Below are 13747 nucleotides of genomic sequence, written 5' to 3'. Positions count from 1 at the left end.
GGGTTACGGATAAGTTGACTGTAGTTGATGGCGGAGAACATGGTGTTGACATTGGTGGAGAGTTCAGTGTTGGTTGATTCCTAGCTTTGTTGTTAGATATTATGAAGGCCAGTTGCTATGCCACACTGAATGTGAATAGATTGCTTGACGTCAGAAAAAGGCGATGTAAAGTAATCTTAATTAACTTGATGAGCTTTTTTGTTTTTTTCATTTTGTTGCTTTGTTAATTCAACAACACAGTGTTAAAAATCTGGATCAATTAAAGTTGTTGGCTCAGTTGTTTCAGGTTGTTTTTCAGTCGTTGTCGCTCCTTATAATGTCGTCATCGATTAGGGACATATGGTTACGATTTTCAAGGTTTATGCTCCATCGAGGAATGCGAAGCAGAAAGATAGGAAACACTGTTTGGTTGTGGATTTCCTTCAGTTTTTTATGTATAATACGTGATCGCTGGTGCTAGGTGGGGATTTTAATTGTCACCTCTGTTTGTGACATTTGGGATGGTGGTTTTGAATGTAACGAAGGTGTTGGTGAACTTGATTAGAGTATATAATTTATCGGGATGTGACTCTGATATCTCCTGGGCTGGTGACATTCACACATCTTTGTCGCACGAATGCAACAAGGTCAGATTGTATTTACACTCACCCAAACTTGTTATTTTTTTATTATTATTATTTTCTACCACAGACGTGGCCACACATTTACAATGCTAACCAGCATATATACATTTTCTTCTGTCCTCCATGGACAGGGTTAGAGATCAGTTAAACATACAGTTCAGGGATTTATTGAACAATCAACCACAGAAGGTGATTCGGTACTTTTAAATTGCTAAGCTAACCTACATACGTAAATACATAGATACACAGATTTGCGTATGCCCTACATAAAGTGACCGAAGTGTCATTAAGGTGCATTTACAAAGGTTAAATGCAATTCTGATCAGCTTCCATATAAACTTTATACACATACATATACATACACACACATATATACGTACATTATACATATATACATGCATATATACACACACATGCATTCACATACATTTGTCTCTTTTACTCTGACAGGGTGAGATAGCTGACAGAGAAACTAGTGTGCAATTAAGCACTTAATCACTGAAGTTGATTAAGGTGCTTCTGTAAGCTCAGGTTATATAGTTACATCACATACATACATTGTATAATTGATACATTTCATGGTCAATCTTGGGTACAAGTCCAATATATCATCAAGTGTTCCAGTACTCATATAGTAATTACACAGTTCAGCCTACCTCAGCCCAGGAGGGCGAAAGTCAGACAACATGGGACATTCTACAATATAATGTTCAAGAGAGTGCATGTTTTCTCTTTCACAAAGTTGACACATTGTGTACTCGACATTTGGGTTTTGAGAAAGCTGCCAGATACGTCTATATCTCAGGCGTATTCTGGCCACTATAACATCACATTGCTGGGTTCTTGTTCTATTCGTCCCATATGTGAATGTCTCCTCACGATATCTATCATAATATTTAATGCTACAACTTTCAGGTCTCTGTGAATTTACTAGGTCGGTGAGATATTCATTAGATATTTGTTTAGGTATTCTCTTTGTCACTGCTAATGAAACTTTGTCACTGTTCGCTATTCTCTTTGTCACTGTCCATATCAATTTCTACCACTGGTTTTCTACAGGCTGTCTTTGCAAGCATATCAACAGTGTCATGCCTTGAGATGCCAACATGTGATGGTATCCATAGGAATTTAATTTCAAATCTATATTCTTTAGCAGCTAAAACATTCACTCGAATATCACTGACTATTTTATGGGTGTCACTACTATGTGAGTTCAATGCCAGGAGTGCACTCTGCGAGTCACAGTATATAAGTCCACTGCCTTTGTCTTTTAAAAATTCAGTGGCAAGGTATATTCCTGCAAGTTCGGTTTGAGTTGTACTTGCCCAGTCATTGACGCGCTTCATTGCTGTATGTACGAGAGAAGATTGTTCAAATATATTGCATGCACATCCGGTACATCGTCTACCTTCTTCTACAGAACCGTCGGTATAGCACTGATACACATCATTACCCATACTCTGAGTACTTTCAGTGATGCTTTTCAGTGTTAACTGTTTTAATAATGTAGAGTGCACACTATCTTTCTTGGGCGCATTTACAAAATCAACTGATAGATCCCAGTTATCCCATGCAGTAATTGGTTGATTAATCATTAATTGAGTTGGGTACATATTTAATATTTTGATGGAGTTGGCTATCCTGTAGAACCAAAATACATAATTAGATTTCGTTCTTCTTCTATAAACCTCTGGTGAGTGCAGCATATTAGAAAGTTTAGCTTGAAACTTCATGTGTTGTCTAGATATACTCAATGCCTTCACGCCGAAAACTGTGCTGATAGTCAAAATTCTCTGTCTTATGGTAGGTAATTTTAACTCTGCTCTCATATTAACTATTCTCGTGGACTTTGGAGCTCCAAGGATGAGACGCATAGCTTCATTTTGCAAGGTTTCAAGAGATTTCAGCTCTTTGTCAGTATACAGTCTGAGATGTAGTCAATCACAGAGCGTATAAATGATACATAAAACATTCTAGCAAGTTTCACGTTAATTCCATGATTGACACCAACAAGGGCCCGCAAGGGCTTTAATCTCTCCCACAGTCTCCTCTTGAGAGAAGAAAGGTACCCAGGGTCATTAATGGGGACACCAAGGTATCTGTAAGACTCGCAGTTCTCAAGTGCTCGCTCATCTGTATGATAATTGGGTGGTGGAATACCACATGAATGAGGGCACGAGTTTTCTGTACAGAGATAAGGAGGCCACATTCCTCAGCTCTAGTAGCAAAAGCGTCGAGAAGAACTTGCATTCTAGGCTCGGTGGCAGCCTGTAAACATATATCATCAGCATAACAAATGACAGTGTCTACATTATTAGTTGGAAGATCTTTAATAAGTTTATGCATCAGAACGTTGAACAACAAGGGGCTGAGGACCCCTCCTTGTGGAGTTTCCAGTTCAAAGTGTTTGATTTCTGTGCTTTTAACACCATTAAACAAAACATATGCTGTTCGATTAGACAAATAGCCCTCTATCCATTTCAGTAATTTTCCTTGAATTCCCAGCTCGGCAAGCTGTTCTAGTATGATTTCCCTGTTTGCTGTATCAAAAGCTGCTGCTGGGTCGATGAAGACTGTTTGAGGGGAAGCTTCAATATGTGCGAAGTACTTAGCAAAACCGTGTTGTGTACTGAGCCCAGGCATGAATCCAAACAGTTGAGGTGACAGGTGCCCCTGTATACGAAACGTGAGTCGGGTTAAGGACAATGAGTTCAAGCACTTTACAGACACACGATGTTAGAGATATGGGTCTATAATTATCTGAGTGTGGTTTGGGGATGGGAACAATGACACTCTTTTACAGAGTGTCATTGTTCCCACTGATGGTTCGTTGTCTATTGGAGCGTGTGTCATTAAGTTTGTGCTGTATGTTAATTGGGAGTGAGCTGTAGTTTGATGGCAGTGCCCATTGATCAAGGAGAATGTTTGCTTGATCTAGTGGGCTGTGGTGCAGCGGTTTGGTTGGGTTGCTTCTAGAGATTTTTCGTATCTTTTCCCAAACTTCAACAAGTGTTGTTTGCTCATTTATACTTTGCAGGAACTCTTCTCAATGTTTATTACGTATGACGTTGCTCATGTCTGTTATGATCCCAGGCAGCCGAAAAACGAGTCTCCCCTTTGAGAATTATTCTATCAAGCCTGATCTGACTAGGAGTTCGGAAATACAGACATGAAGATTCACATGTAAAAATAATTGGGTAAATTTTACACGGAGTTTAAGATTATGGGCAGTGAATAAGAAAATAGATAAATGACTGGTTAGGAGATGTAGATAATTTGCTGGAGGCATAACGCTAGCTTCTGGAGGGCTTTGAGCTCACTTGAGTGCCAAACATCGCAGGGGGAAGCCGTGCTCCATTTGAGCTCCCGTCAGAAAGAAACCCAATAGTGATATATCTCCAAGAGAAGAGAAGTGTGCAGACGTGCCAGCTGTAGAATCGAGCTGGGAACGCTGTGGTCTCAAGTCCAGGACAGTGAGGAGAGTTTATTAAGCCGCCCAGAGACATTATCGTGGGCTGTGGGAGCGCCCTGACCAGACGCCGTCAGAGGGATAGCGCCCTCGACTAGACAATCTGTGGTAAGCACGATATAAGCCAGTTCATAGTGATTGCCTGTAGTTGGTTGTGTGCCCAGCGACAGTAGCAATGTTTATTAATAAGTTAGACATGTTTGATAAGGCAGAAGGCCTAAAATAAGAGAGTGGAGAGGGAGGAACACGGAGCGACGTCTGTCCCCTCTGAGCGCTGGCAGGTGACTGAGGTGGAGTCTTCCCAGAGTGAGTGAGGCCCACCGGGCGGGGTGGAGCATGGACCAGCCCAAAACGGGGGACCACTCGCTCAGAATGTAGAGAGCAGATAGATGTTGGAGGCAAACATATTGTGTGGTTATTTTTGTTTATGTGTTTAAGGGGAGACATTTTTATTGGAGTGTCAATAAGTGGCAGGTTTGTCTTTGGTGAAGAAGTTGCTGAGAACTTCGAAGCCAGCACAGAGGGAGTAGTTGATGAAACTCCAAGGTAGTGGAGGAGAGGACCTCGAGCTGTGAGGAGAAGCAGTGAAGAGGAGTGTCACGTGCTTCTGTAGAGGTGGTGAAGCACCATAGTTGCTCGAGAAAACTTCATGGTGTAGCAGCCGGGAGAGCTGTGGAGGACCCTAGTAGAAGTGGTGGAGTGCCATAGTTGTTCAAGGAAAATTTTCATAGTGTAGCAGCCAAGAAGTGCTGCAGAGGATCCTGGTAGTTAAGCGCGGAAGAACCTCAAGATATCAGGGTAGTGAACTTCCAGATGTGGAAGGGGAGTTCTAAATGATTACTTGTAGGGAGGTGATAGAGTGTTTGTCATTAGCATGCAAGACGCAGTGAGAAGCGAGTGATTGTTTGCTATTTTTGTACCAAGGAGTGTTTATACTGAAGCATAGAGTTACAGTCGTAGGCTGGATTACCTACAGACGTATGTGTTCTAGGACTGATAGGGTGATTGATTGATCATTGTTGTGTATCAAGGAACATTTGTACTGATATAGTTGTTATTGCATTCATACGTTGATTTTCCTTGTACATGTTTAAAGATATATATTCTCTTGCTGATAGTGCAACATTGTATTATAAGACTTGACCTACTTGAGGAGGTTGGTAATATTAGGTGGTGAATCAGGAGATAGAACACCACTTGATAAGCTGATGATAGAGTTCTGATGGCGTTGGAGTGCAACCTGACTGAAATAGTATAGAGTGTAGGATTCATTATTATTATATGTGTGTATGTATTGTGTATGTGCTTTGTCCAGTAAATGTATTCAAATTTGCTGGTGTTTGCCCTTGTCCTAGTGAGGCTTCCCAGGAAAAAGTAAAGAAAGAGAGAGAGAGAAAGAACAAAGAACCACCGCTGTGGACAGGGTCGGACGAAAAACTAGTAAGTCAAAGGGGATTGAGGAGATCATATCACATAAGGAGAGAGTGGGGAGTCACAACGGCTCGAGTGGGTGTGTGCACGTGACAATGAGGCTGAGTGTTGGAGCCGCATCCCTTAAACGTGTGACGTTGAGCCCCTCTCCAAGAGCCAGAAGCGCCTAGTGTGATCTCCTGGTGAAGCATAAGCACTCTACCGAGTTGTGGGTTGGGTTGTCCGTAAATGAGGAACAACGCGACAACACCACCAACCAACACTATAATAACTTTGGGGCCTGTGTCCGGGAGAGTGAACTGACACACCCACACCCTGTCCAAGAGTGGATTTGTACACCCCTGTTTGAAATAGATAAACTGTGTGACCACGGGTGTATATTCTCTCTCTTGGGAAGACTCACAGGACAAGATGGATAAGGTGCAAGCGTTTGTGGAGTCAGGCAAGCCTGAGGACTAGGAAGGTTGAACGAGGGATCAATTAAAACAAATAGCAGAAAAATGTGGCATCAGGTTGAAAGCATCTAAAGTAGCTGGGATGAAGGATGAGATCCTTAGGCAGTTAGGGGCCTCGTAGCCTGGTGGATAGCGCGCAGGACTCGTAATTCTGTGGCGCGGGTTCGATTCCCGCACGAGGCAGAAACAAATGGGCAAATTTTCTTTCACCCTGAATGCCCCTGTTACCTAGCAGTAAATAGGTACCTGGGTGTTAGTCAGCTGTCACGGGCTGCTTCCTGGGGGTGGAGGCCTGGTCGAGGACCGGGCCGCGGGGACACTAAAGCCCCGAAATCATCTCAAGATAACCTCAAGATAGTTAAGATCCAAAAGTTAAGCGGCAGAGCAAGGAGCCCAGAAAGGAGCTGAAAGTGGAAAGGAGGATGATGGGCAGGATAAAGTGAGATTCCAGGGATCGAGTAGGAGCAGTAAGAGTAGCCGCAGCAGCAGGAGTAGCCGGAATAGGAGATGGAGAGATTCTAGTTAGAGCTCCAGATGCAGCGTGAGGAGAGACACTTCCAGCTGGAAAATGATGAAATTAGAACTCCAGATGAAAAATGAAGCCGAGAAGGAAAAAAAGAGAAAACCAAACTGGAAGTAGAAAAAGAGAAAACCAGAGTAAGAGAACTGGAGTTGGAAAAAGAGAAAGAAAAAGAGAAAGCAAGACTAGAGGTGGAGAAAGAAAAAGAGAAAACAAAACAAATGCAGATAGAAGCGAACAGAACCTTGGCTGAACAAAGGATTGAACATGGGTTGCCAGAGGGCACCACCCAGGTATCACACTCACCAGATGTTAGGGTTAGGGAGAAGGACATTCCCTTGCTTGTGCCCGAAGAGGCAGAGAGCTTCTTCGAGCATTTTGAAAAAGTAGCCAGCATCAAGGAGTGGCCACAGGAGGAATACGCCCAGCTTGTCGGAAAATCCGACACCATTTAATAATCATACAGATAATAGCTGTATTGTACCAACAAGTTACCCATAGAAAACGTAACTTGTAGTGGAATTACCGTCTAAAGAAAACGGGATATCATCACCACATACTATTATATTCTCCACCTATTATGGTGGGAATTATTCTTAAATACATTAGTCTTTGGACTTTACCATCATAAAAACATCTTATATAAATTAACTTAATTATCAATATTAAAGTAGAGTAAATGTGACCCTTCTATCACTTTCTGAAATGTGGACAATGTAAGCCAGGCGTCAGAGTGAGGAAGGAGGGCAGGTATTGTTGTTATACGAGACCAGAGGCTCACACGGGAGCAAATTCGGCTCCTGTTAATTTTACTTGGACGTAGTGTTATGGATACCAAAGGTGTACCATCTGTCAACACGCTGTCAACAAATCAAGTTAAGTGTTCTTTCCAAAACCCATTATTTATCATTAGTGGCCATTAATGTCATTATATAGGGTGACCCGGTTAGATCACATGGAAGCCTCAAACTAAAGGTAATTAAGCCAGGTCTTCATGTTCCATGTACTGTTTTCTCTGATATACTTGTCATATATAGGTATCTGGCTTCACAGCTAGCGCACTTTTGACAGGTCAAGACGAGGATGCAAGATTTGTGCACCAGTTACTGGGTGATATGGAAGCTACCTCAAAGAGGATAATTTGGTGTCTACACCCTAGTTATACCTGGTGGACTAACCTGCTGTACTATAAGATAAGGAACCTCTTCAATGTATGTAGTCTATTCCTGTAGTTTGATTGGCTGCATATATATAAACTAATAAACCCCCCCTAATGTGTAGAGGATCGATTTGTGAGATTAAGAGATTATTGCAGAAATACAGTCCACTTATCATTATACAAATTGCTATCGAAGTATATAAATTAACGTAAATATAAATTCATATAAATTAAATAAATATAAATCTCACAGGTCGGTTCCCACATTATTTGGACCTTCGGAACCGGAATATTCGGTCCTTTGAACCCACATTTGGTCATCTTAGTACCGGATGAACCAGTTAACCAGTGGATTCATTAAATATACTAGTGCAGTGTTATTTAAACAAAGGCCAGCCAGTCAAAGACGGAAGCGTAGCCTCGAGGGAGCTCAGGAGCCTCCCTCAGTTCAGATCTGCCTCATCAGCGGTTTCATGCACACCCACAGATATTTGGTGGCGTGTTATTTCGTGAAATGACAGCGCTAATATAGAATCCAGCCAAATTAGTGACTGTGTCTTCGCGAGATTGTTCACGGATTTCGTGGTGTTACATTTCGTGAGAGATTATCTACGAATTTTGTGGACTTTATTTCGCGAGGTCACTAATAATATTTAATACTTCTAGATAATATTAGAAGTTTCATAGAGGCTAATTAAGAGGCTATTATCAATAATTGTGTATATTATTTCTCCAAAATAGAGAATTATTTAATATAAATTGCACTAGTGATCACAGTATAATATTTACTAATTGCCAACCCACAACAGGGTAGGATATTAACCATTGACTAGTTGAACTATTATCGTTCATCCTAGTCCCATTATTACCATAGTCAGTTGTACTATATTCAACAACTTAACACCATTAATGAATGGTCCAGACCCTATTTTGGGTGTAATTTTATCAACTCGAGTTGAGTTGTATATAATAATTTACTTATGATCATTACACCTTTGAGTGATTAATTAGTGTCTCTACCATCCTAGGGTGATATAGAAGAGCTAACCTATAGGTACTTCCAGTGACACTGGTTTATCACTCAAATCATTAGTGTGGATGATTGTATATATATATAATGTGTATTAATTTTAAGTGCTAACCTCTAGTAGAGGTAGGATTATTGCCTAGTGAGTGCAGAATTTACCCTAGGCTACCATTAGAGCTTGTTCAGTATTATGAGCAGCCCAAGTACAAGTCCCACAAGGCTTCACCAACGAGCCAGTATGGATAATGCAGGGAGAATGAAAAGAACCCTTGCAGGTCTTAAAGGCCACTTAACAAGACAGATCAAGAAATGTGAAGATTTGTCACAACAATCTCAAGTTGATTATGCTGACCTGGAAAGCTATTATCAAGCAGCTGCAGGTAAATTTGAGCAAATCAAATGCCAAATGGCTGTCCTTGTGGGGACAGACTACTACCATCAATTCATTGGTAGCCCTACTAAATATCAGGGCATAACCATGTTAAACTCTGCAGGAGGTAAATTACTCTCAGGCCCAGTATCAAGCCTGAGGAGACCTATGCCTGCAGATAAACAATACCAGTAGAAATCTAAATTTGTCAGCTGATTATATTTCTCCAGTAGCATTATACTAAGGAGATTACAGCTGACTATACCAACAGAGGTTGATGTTAGTATCATCATTTGAAGCTGGAGTTGAGTTCATGAGGCCTCAGTGGCAAATCAGTGAACAGTAGCCTAAAACAGCTACAAGTCACTGCGACCAATGTCACTGAACCCACTGCAGTCTCAGAACCATACTTTACTTTAATGATGAGCTATTCAATCTTCTGAATCAATTAACTAAATTAAATCCCAATAAATATGATGACTGATTTGATACATTTATTATTTAATCAAGATGTATTCCATGGGCCTCAGTGTTTATATATCAGTGACCAGTTACCTGAAGAAACTTCAAGTTATATCTAATGTCACTGATCTCACTGCAGTCCCTGAATCATACTTGACTGTAGTACTTGATCACATTCAGTCTTCTGGGTTAAATAATATGTAATAAGGCTTGAATATTAGCCTTTCAAGAGTTGACAGGGAAATGAAATCGCATTAGACTTCTAACCCCTGCAACTCTAGTATGGGACATCCGTCCTGTACGAACAGACGCACAAATGTGTGATTACTAACTACTAACATCAAATAATTCTAATAATTCGAAGGAGGAGTATCGGTGTTCGTCTGTTCTAATAGGACTTCGACCCGTGAGCAGCCCCCTGGGGAATTATGTCGGAAAATCCGACACCATTTAATAATCATACAGATAGTAGCTGTATTGTACCAACAAGTTACCCATAGAAAACGTAACTTGTAGTGGAATTACCGTCTAAAGAAAACGGGATATCATCACCACATACTATTATATTCTCCACCTATTATGGTGGGAATTATTCTTAAATACATTAGTCTTTGGACTTTACCATCATAAAAACATCTTATATAAATTAACTTAATTATCAATATTAAAGTAGAGTAAATGTGACCCTTCTATCACTTTCTGAAATGTGGACAATGTAAGCCAGGCGTCAGAGTGAGGAAGGAGGGCAGGTATTGTTGTTATACGAGACCAGAGGCTCACACGGGAGCAAATTCGGCTCCTGTTAATTTTACTTGGACGTAGTGTTATGGATACCAAAGGTGTACCATCTGTCAACACGCTGTCAACAAATCAAGTTAAGTGTTCTTTCCGAAACCCATTATTTATCATTAGTGGCCATTAATGTCATTATATAGGGTGACCCGGTTAGATCACATGGAAGCCTCAAACTAAAGGTAATTAAGCCAGGTCTTCATGTTCCATGTACTGTTTTCTCTGATATACTTGTCATATATAGGTATCTGGCTTCACAGCTAGCGCACTTTTGACAGGTCAAGACGAGGATGCAAGATTTGTGCACCAGTTACTGGGTGATATGGAAGCTACCTCAAAGAGGATAATTTGGTGTCTACACCCTAGTTATACCTGGTGGACTAACCTGCTGTACTATAAGATAAGGAACCTCTTCAATGTATGTAGTCTATTCCTGTAGTTTGATTGGCTGCATATATATAAACTAATAAACCCCCCCTAATGTGTAGAGGATCGATTTGTGAGATTAAGAGATTATTGCAGAAATACAGTCCACTTATCATTATACAAATTGCTATCGAAGTATATAAATTAACGTAAATATAAATTCATATAAATTAAATAAATATAAATCTCACAGGTCGGTTCCCACACAGCTGGTCCAGTTAAGATTGACCGGTGCAGCCAGGGAGGCGTACACCCAATTGTCACTGGAAGAGTGCCAGGATTATGCCACGGTAAAGAGCAGCATATTGCGCTCGTTTCAGTTAACCCCAGAAGCTTATAGGAAGCGCTTCAGAGAGATGATCAAAGTTGGGACATGTACTTTTGCTGAGACAGCAAGGGATCTGGAAAGACGATTCCAGAAGTGGATTGAGGCTGCTGGAGTTGGATCTTACGCTGACCTGAAGCAACTGATGGTCATGGAAAAGTTCTTGGAGATGATGCATCCCGAAACAAAGTTCAAGATCCAAGAAGCGGGGTTAAATGATGTGATAGATGCCGCAGATAGGGCAGATATGATTACTGAAGCGTACAAGAGCTTGAGGGAGAACAGAGTGAAGAATGAGGTGAGACGCAGCAATGGCAGATCCAGTGGAGTCTGGGGAGGAAGAAATTATGAAAGACCCAGAGGAGTCTGGGGTGAGAAGAATTTTGATAAATGGGCATATAAACGTAAGTACCCTAAAACTCAGAGGAGTAGGTCGTGCACTTCGTCTGAAAGTGAGGATGGAAGAGCTAAACGAGAAACTAATCGTTATCCAGAAAATCAAGAGTCCAATAAAGCCCCACAGAGTACGAGTAGTACGTTTGGCCCGAGGAACTCCAATACGAGTGGACAAAGTCAGAGCCGCTCTGGTACATATAGAAGAAATTTTTCCCAGGTGAGGTGTTACAATTGTAACGGATTGGGTCACGTGATGCGAGATTGTAGGCAGGGCAAAAGAGTTGTGACCCTGGCCTTGTGTGAACCCCCGAAGTAAATACACTAATGTGTTCCAAGACAAACCACAGAAGGTAAACTTAGTGAACGAGAGGTATAGGCCGTTCATGAGCAAAGGTTGGATCAGTATAGGAGGCCAGTCTGAGGTAGAAGTTGGTATCTTAAGGGATACCGGAGCTAATCAGAGCTTGATTACGAGAAGCCTGATTGGGAATGATCGACGGTTAGCTGGCAGTGGGAAGATGAAAGTATACGGGTTATTGTCTGAGAGAGACATGCCCGTATGTGCTGTCCAGATAAGGTCGGAATATGTGTCGGCAGAGGTGATGTTGGGAGTATGCCCCGACATACCTGTTCCAGGAGTCCAAGTGATCCTGGGGAATGACTTGTGCGGGACAAAGGTGTTGCCAGGAGTCATAGCAGAGACTGTGCCAGAGGAGTGCCCAGAAGGCCACGGCACTGGTGGGACACCTGAGAGTGTGAACCTGAATGACATCCGAGGAAATGCGTCAGGAGACCGCCAAGCCCTTGAGAACCCTGTCTCGGTAGTGACGAAAGCAGAGGTGGCCGACGAGGAAGATGCTGGAGAAAATGAGACAATGTCGATTCAACCGGTGGAAGATATCGACGTAGATATAGCGTGGCTGTTTGAGGAAGGCCCAGCCCAGGAAAATGGAGTCTCGGTGAGGTCAAAAGTGAAGATGGTCAAAAACCGAAGAAGAATCATGTGAAGAGAGTGGACCTGAGTAGAGCCCAGTCCGCTGAAATTAAGAGTCAGGAGGTGAATGCAACTGTGCTGAGTAGAAATGAGGAAGGATGTGGACCTACTGAGGACGGGAGTAGAGCGTCAAGTTGTCCACGAGCACAGAGGCATATGGATAGTGGAGTTAAGTTGTTTGAGATGTCAGGAGTTGGCATGTTTCATAGAAAACGTGGAGGAGAGATAGTTAAGAAGAGTGATAGCCGAGAAAGCGAAAGGAGAAGGGACAGTATGTGTGGAGAGATGCTTATGAACACTCTACGACAGGTAAAGCGACATGTATGGTCGAGTGCTGTTGGATGTAGTACAGTGCTCGAAGAAACTTTTAGGGAACGAAAAAGAGTTGAATGAGAAGAAATGGAGTTGTATAGAGGTGAGAAGTGTGGGAAGAGGATGATGATAGAAGCATGGAGGAATAGAGGAAAGCCGAAGACTCGATGGAAGTCAAACAGGATGAGGTCTCGGATAAATGAGGAGACGATAGGGAGGATCGTCGGTGAAGACGAGGGATTGAAGTATGATGACAGGAGACGAAAGTATAATGGCAGTAGATGGAAGTATGAAGACGACAGAGGAGGTACAGACAGTAGATGTCTGACTCTGGACGTGAAGAGAAGAAGACGGGGAAACGGAGGGTGGAAACAATAAGTAGAGTGGACCGATGGAATGCAGGCGTCCAAGGAGGACAGCCTAGCCAAGAGGCGCCAGAGAAGCCAGATCGTTTGTGAGAAGATCCTGTTTCTGGCGAGTTGTGAGCCAGATATTGTTGACCAAGGCACCTGCTGGACTTGTGATCCTGTGGTCCTGGGGTTCGATCCCAGGCGCCGGCGAGAAACAATGGGCAGAGTTTCTTTCACCCTATGCCCCTGTTACCTAGCAGTAAAATAGGTACCTGGGTGTTAGTCAGCTGTCACGGGCTGTTTCCTGGGGGTGGAGGCCTGGTTGCGGACCGGGCCACGGGGACACTAAAAAGCCCCGAAATCATCTCAAGATATCCTCAAGATAACCTGTACTAGTGTCGCCAGATTTTGGAGTGCCGTTTACGTTATTTGTAGATGCCAGTGATATAGGGGCTAGAGCTGTACTGACGCAGCAGAATGATGGAATTTACCGCCCCGAGTCCTTTTTTTCGAAGAAGTTCGTTAAGCACCAGAGGTCGTACAGTACGGTCGAGAAAGAGACTTTGGCCCTGGTGATGGCAATGAAACATTTTGAAGTGTATGTCAGTGGGGGAGGACACCCAGTGATGGTGTATA

Source organism: Procambarus clarkii, chromosome 9 (assembly GCF_040958095.1).
Source record: "Procambarus clarkii isolate CNS0578487 chromosome 9, FALCON_Pclarkii_2.0, whole genome shotgun sequence".
Taxonomy (NCBI): domain Eukaryota; kingdom Metazoa; phylum Arthropoda; class Malacostraca; order Decapoda; family Cambaridae; genus Procambarus; species Procambarus clarkii.
The sequence above is the reverse complement of the archived record's forward strand: the minus strand, read 5'-3'. Positions refer to the sequence as shown.